The sequence below is a fragment of the Crocodylus porosus genome, unplaced genomic scaffold (genome assembly GCF_001723895.1).
Source record: "Crocodylus porosus isolate Cpor-Errol unplaced genomic scaffold, CroPor_comp1, whole genome shotgun sequence".
Taxonomy (NCBI): domain Eukaryota; kingdom Metazoa; phylum Chordata; order Crocodylia; family Crocodylidae; genus Crocodylus; species Crocodylus porosus.
Genome location: NW_017728910.1, coordinates 20772316 through 20779680, shown reverse-complemented (window position 1 = coordinate 20779680; position 7365 = coordinate 20772316).

Sequence of the window (7365 nt, the reverse complement as noted above, 5' to 3'; positions counted from 1 at the left end):
TCCCCTACCCTGGGGGTCTTCAAGCGAAGGCTGGATGAGTATCTAGCTGGGGTAATGTAGGCCCAGCACTCTTTCCTGCTTATGCAGGGGGTTGGACTCGATGATCTGTTGAGGTCCCTTCCGACCCTAGCATCTACGAATCTATGAATCTATGAATCATCAGGAGTCACTAAAATAATCAGAATTAGCCCTGCAATCCTATGCAGGGTCCTAGAATCTGCTGTCCCCTTATACTTCTGTATTTTACAATATATGCTGGCCTTCATTCCCATTTTTATACTCTTAGCTGAAATCAGGGATTAGTTAAAAATTAGTTCCAAAAAATGTTAACAAAAGCCAAAACAAACAAACAAAAAAATTGATAGGATACTGTGGCAGGGCACTGTTGGTCCCTGCCACTTTAAGGGCCCGGAGCTGGCAGCTACCAGGTGCCTGATGAGGGCAGCCATTTTGAACCTGGGGCTGCCCATATAATCAGGGCAGTTCTGCTGCTGGAGGCCAGGCAACAATATTGCCTGGCTGGAGGGATCCTGGTATCATCTGGAGGTAAGGGAGGAGCAGTAGGGGATGGTAAGGAGGCTCCTGGTCCTGGGCAAGACCTAAAACTGCACCCTGCCAGAAGTGGGTGGCCTGGTGGGGCTCTCAATGGTGCAGGACCCCCCAGGAAATACCAGGTCAGTTTCCACGCCAGTGAAAGGTGGGTCGGGGCACCTTAACCCCTAGCCCCCACAACTGGGTGGGTTACCCCCTTGTGTAGGGTCCGGAGGGTGGACCCCCTGAGAGAGAGAAAAGGCCTGTCTGGGCTTCACCTGACTGGTCAATGCTGGGGCCAGGACCAGAAGGGTCAAAGGGCCAGGGGTCCACCACAAGGAATGCCCAAGAGCTGAGGGCCTGGGGTTCCAACTGGCCTGGAGGTGGGCCTGGGCCAGTGAGGCAAAGGTCCCAGGGGGACCACACTCAAAGGGGAAGCGGTTCAGGGAGCTATGCTGCCTAGTATGAAGGTGGATAAGACTGCCTGAGGAGAGGAATCCAGGCGGGGGTCAATTAGAAGGATGCTGGGGCCCAGTGTGGAGACCAGTGATACTGATAACATCGAGATGCCATCTGCTGGGCTTGGGCTGCGGTGTAAGGGAGGAATGGAGCCGTAGATAGTGCCCCCTGGCATCAGGGCAGGAAATGGGCAAACTCCCACTTAATTGACATCTATTAATTCATTACCAACAAGGCGTGGCAGGTGAAAAGGCGGGCAGTTAGCCCAGAAACAGATGGGCGGACCACAGCAACATCAGCCCTGAGCAGGCCCCCCATTACAGATTCTAAACTGGTTTCAGATCTCATTATGATATCTTATTTCAGCATGGACTTGTCCAAATGTTCAAGAACTTTAGTCACTTTTCCAGTAATCTACACTAATTTGGAATAAACTTCAACCTTGGTTTGTGAGCTGAGCATGCAACAAGGCAAATCTTGGATGATTCAACGTGCATTTTTGCTTTGAATTGTGAATTATTTCATATTCAAAACGTTAAAAAAATGACTCTGAAGGAGGACTCCACATGGATCTGAACCAAGAATATTCTTACACATACTTGTAAGAACTCAGACCACCCAAAAATCTCATTGTTATTTAAACAAATTGCATATAACAGTTGGAAATGGAATGATCCTACTAGGACCAGATTCTCATTTGAGTAAAATGGGGCTGTGCCTTCACTGTGACTTCACTGGGTTTGCTTCCACCTGCTTCAAAGTAGGATGTAAGCCTGGTAAGCATACACTAGTAATGAAGAAGACAGAACGAGTTATAATGATAATAAATGTGTGCATTTCTCAAGAGATGGCATAGTGCTTTTGAAAGCAGAGTCTAACTTCTGTTAAACCAGTGGAAATCCAAAATGACCCCCCTAAAGACCAGGAGAATTTCCACTGGTTCAACACATGCCAGAATCTGCCCACTTACACATCCGCTCTCCACCCTCCCCTTAATGAATGATCGAACAGATATTTCAGTGGACTTTCAACATCTCAGTCAGAAAGTGCACCGCTCACAAACAGAAAGCATCTGCCAGTAGAAAAGTTAAAGGATGGGAAAAGGTTACAACAGGAGGACTGAGATACTTAAGCACTTAAACACTGACTGAATTGTGAAGAGGCTCAAATGGGGGTGTATATGAATCGAGACATTAGATTAACTTGCTTACTGGTTGGAATGTCAGTAACTGATGACAGATAAGATACAATTAGCATTCAATATATGGAGACCAGAGATTTGGAGCCATATTTCAAGGCATTGTCTTAGCCATGAAAAGCTTGAGCCACTTTATTAGGTTTTCTTCTAAAAAAAAAAAAAATCTGTATATTCCAATAAAATTCCTTTTGCCAGAGAGATGATGGAAAATGTCAGATGATTGTTTTAATGTTTCAACCCCAGGATAGCCAGCTGAGAAGCAAATGAGACATGGGAGGCTTAAGAAACTGAATTACTGACATATGAAGACTTCCACTGTACTTGAAAGGTGCATGGGTCAGAGTTGCAGGAAGTCACAATTTGAGATCCAGCCTGAAGATATATCCCACATCAAATGGCTGACCTCCTGCACTCACATAGTGCAGGTCAGCTTACACTCTTTAGCTGGAGGCCCTTGCTGATTCCCTTCAGTAATATCCTGGAACAAAGAAACTCACTCTCAACTTTCTGCAAAGTCTTCCTGGGTTACCTAGAACTCTGGCTCAGCAGAACAGCCTTGTCTTTCTTCCAAATGAGTGCATCTCTTTGAAACAGAGATAATAACAACATGCACATAACTGCAAAGCAACTCCCCCCCCAACCCCCCCCCCGCAAAAAAAAAGAGAGAGAGAGAGAGAGAGAAAAAGAATTTGAAATTTTCCTACACTTTCAATTCAGGCTGATCAGGGCAATGATCAAATTTAATAACTTCCATCCAGAACTGGTTATTTTAGTAGGTCTTTGGTTTATCGGGGTAAAACGACAACTTGTAGAAACAAGTTACCATCTTTTAAAACATGCTTGTTGTACAGCTTTGTGCTCTGCTGTTAGAAATGACAACAAAAAGTTTTGTTTTTTTAAGAAACCTGTTGTAACAAATTAAGTGACAGACATATTATGTCATTGCCTTCTCTAGGGTAGAATTGACACTCTTCAGTTGTGTGTCATAGACCCCATGCAGCTAAACAGGAAATAAGATGATCTTTTAGCTGGAGTGGTAAAGGACCCCAGAGATGGATCCTTGGTTGCCTAAGAGATGCATGGCTCTCCATACATTTTTATTTTGCAGATCCCAGCTCATCTTCTTACACTTGGTAAGATTCCAGTTGGCCATCGTTTTCAACAAAACAATTACAAGCCTAAGGAAGTCATGGATTTGACGAGTTGATGGATTTGATGAAGACTGTCTTGCATTGAAAAGCTTGTCTAGCTTTTTCCAACCATGCAGTTGGTCCAATAAGGAAAAGAAATCACCCCCATGCAAGTAGCAATCCTTTTTTTGGATTTAATAGAAAATTGAGTTTAACTGAAGACCTCATGCAAATGTTTATGCCGTCTTGCACCCTGCAGAAAGTGCATCATTGCCAAGTTACATATTCAGAGCTAACTACACTCTCATCTGATCTTACATTCACTGATCTTATGTTAGTTCCTGATACACTCCATTTATAATTACTCTCATTAAACTTTATTATGAAAATATCACTTAACTTGCAAAGTGCTGGGCTCTTCAAAACGCTGAATTAGTGTAAGTGATTCAAATCATTTGTTAATATTAATTATTACAATTTATTAACGTTATGCTGGGGTGTTTTTGCTAAACAAGGTTATTGCCTTAATGAGTTTATTACCGGTACAAAAATAAAACATAACAAACAAATGGAATTCAGTTTGCAGAACACACCACAATATGCAAATGTGGTATGTAGTAAACTGTAACAAAATTTGTTTACCATCTCTTGTCCAAATTAAAATGGTATACTAATTTTCATTAAAAACATAGAGCTCAATCATGGACAATGAGTAAACACTTACGAGTTATACTGATTGCGCGCAGTCTAGATTTAAGAGGAATGATAACAAAAAGAATTTTCTTCCTTTGAACCAGAGTGATTGAAAGGAAGTCTGCAAAAGGTTATCGTTCTGCAAGACGCTGAGTAATCTGACCTCAATCCAGCCAAGTCCTTAAATGTTTGCTTTACTTTAAGCACACAAGCAGCCCTGTTGCTTTCAATGGGACTGCTCTCAGGCTTAAAAATTAAGCACACTGATATGCTTTGCTGTACCATGGTCAAGGCTGATCACCGTCTTGCTGTACCATGTCCAAAGTTTCTCAAGGGGCTAACTAGAGTGCTAGAAAAAAAATACATATTTGTCACTTCATTGACGATTTTGAAAAGAAAAAAAAAATCCAAATTTTGGCTGAAAACAAATGAAAGGAAATTCCCTCCTTAGTCAAAGGCAGCATTTCATTTTGAAAAATTTTAAACAGTTTGTCTCCATTCGGCCTATTTTTAAACATTTTGAATGGTTTTGAAACACAACTGAAAGGAAATTTTGAAATAAAAATCTCATTTGAAACTAAAAAAAAAATCAAAACATTTTGGCTTGAAAATGTCGAAGTGAAGTGTTTTGATTTTTTCAGTTCTGGGCTGTGTTTTTCCCCTCAAGAAGAACAATTCCGTGAAATTGACGGGAATTGGTTAAATGTTTTGATGTCACCTAGTCTGAATTTTTACTCGGGGGGGAAAAAACAACAATGGTGTATGAATATTTTCCCGGTTCCGGCAGTGACGGAGTATCTACTGCCTCTAAGTACCTAATGCCAAATCAGATAAAGATTTGGGAACCCATGATCAGATCTGCAGAGATAAGGACTCCCCGACTGCAATGCAATTCCCTATATTTGATGGAACAAAAGTTCAGATTCTTACTTTGAACCTCTTTAGTCTGGTAATCTATAAATATCTTTATGATTTCCACTGCATTTGGGGATTTTGGGGGGCTAGAAATACTGAGAACTATTCTTCTTGTGAGATTGCACTTCTTCCACATCCAAACATCAGAAAGCACGTGCACAAAACTTGCAAGAAATTTTTTTAAATAGAGATAACTCTTCAAACCTCCAGGATTACTCACATTTGGTGAGTTATGAGGTTTAGTAGAACCATTAGACCTTGCCTTTCATCTGAGATGGATTACCCAGCTCTGGCCCTAATGCAAGGAGAGGATACATTTTGGATTCATAGAGTTTAAAGGACATCTTGCCTGACCTTTTGAATACCAGAGGCCAAAGTGCCTCTTCTAAGTGGCTATAATCTTACATACAGAACCACTGTATGGGAAAATAAGTACAGCGCCTGATGTATGACTCAGCCTGACTTGAAGACTAAAATGTTTTGATTTGCTGTTAAAATGTTGCCTCTGAAGTCAACACAGGCAAAGTTATTAAAGATCACATCTGACTCATCACCTTTTTCATGTAGGAAATTTTTTGCATTTTGCTGTATTTTGTTTTCCAGTTCAGAGTTAAATATAATCACTGTAAAAGTACAAAGACAACTGTGCAAGATAAGCCTCATGTATTTCCATTTTAGAGGAGTGAAAACACCCGAGCATAACACTGGCAGAGGCAAGATAGAGATTCACCTTATAGACTAACTGAATCAAACCCCTGCCAGATGAGCAGGTAAAGGTGCAATGGGATCTGATGCACAAGCCACACAATTGCACTTCTTGCCCTGCCACACAGGCATGGCAGGAGGTGTGATTATGAGATCAAGCACCAAATATCATCACACCTTATTGTCAATGTCGGGGGAGCCTGGGATCACGATCCCAGGCTCTTCTTGCATTGGCACGTTGCACATTTCTGTGGCTAAGACCCCCCTCAACTGACCCGAGCTCCCAGTGGGGTCACACCATGGGTCCTCGAGGCAACAGCCCACAGCTGATGAGGCCCCCAGCTACAAGGGCACACCATGTTCTCCCGTGGCTGGGAGCCTAGATCTGCTGACAGGACTCCCAGCCACAGGAACGCACTTGGCCACGCATTCAATTAATACCATGGTAAGAACCAGCCACAAACCTAGGACACAGTTTTTGTGAAAGAACTTTGTGGTATATGCCTTATTTTATGACATCATTAATTGCTTTAACGCGTGGCCAGGTTACAATTTAAAAATGGGATTAAATGGTTAATCATGTCTTAAATGTAATGTGTGGCAGGAGGCTCAGAGGTGCATAAGCTGTTGAGAGTAAAGGCTCATTTTGGCAGTCGCTATGAAAGGCCATGCACAGAGCAGGCTGTCAAATAGAGGGATCTGAATACAAAAGACAGAAAAGGAAGGGAAGGGAGAGGGGAGAGAGGGGGCGGTGCTGAGACAGGCAAACAAGTAATGAACCCCTAGGGACAAAGGGGCCATAAAAGCTAATCCAGGCAATGGGACAAGCATCCCATAGTCCCTGTTTAGACCATACTTAACAATCCAGTCTGGTGATGATTTCTTGCTTGAAAAACTCAGCTCTTAAAGTTTTGCTATATAAGAACACCTGCTCTGAAGCCAGTGACAGGCTGTCCAGGTAGGTTTAAGTGTCCTGCCACTGCCTTGCATGTGTTTTTTTAATTTGATGTCAGGTTGGTGTGCCCTCATTCCTTCATGTAGGAATTGCTCCATCTGTCCAATGTAGACAGCAGAGGGACACTGTAAGCAGGTGGTGGAGTATATGGGTGTTTGTACATGCCACGGGAATTTACTTTGGTTTAATTCTCCTTAAATGGAAGTGGTGGGTCTTTAAAAACACTGCTTCAATTTAGGGGAAAGTAAACCCCCATGGTATGTACATAAGGATCAGGTCTGATCCTTACCTGCCTCTCTGGTGGCAGGGAGGGGTGGGTGAGCTGCCAGTGGGCTGTGCGGTCTCCAAGCTGCCGGGGGGAGCTAGTGCTTCCCTCCGTGGTGGCAACAACATCCCCCAGGCAGCATCCACCTATAAGCACCCAGCCCGAGTGGTCCTGGAGGGCAGTAGAGCTGTGGAGGGAAGCCCCAGGCCCCTGCACAGCTCAGTTAGGCAAATGGCCTATGATGTTGGTAGAGGCGCAGTTTATAGTCTGTGTTATTTGGTCCAGTGATGATGTGGTCTGTACTGATGAAGGGGGCACAGCTTTGAAGTTAGGGGGTTGTCTGTAAGCCAGCACAGGTTTCTCCCCAGTGGCTATCTTGAGACGGTCATCATTTTCTGGGGGTGGTTGGAGGTCATCAATGATTTTCATAGATTTCATAGACATCAGGGCTGGAAGGGACCTCGGAAGATCATCGAGTCCAGCCCCCCACCCAAAGGGCAGGAAGTCAGCTGGG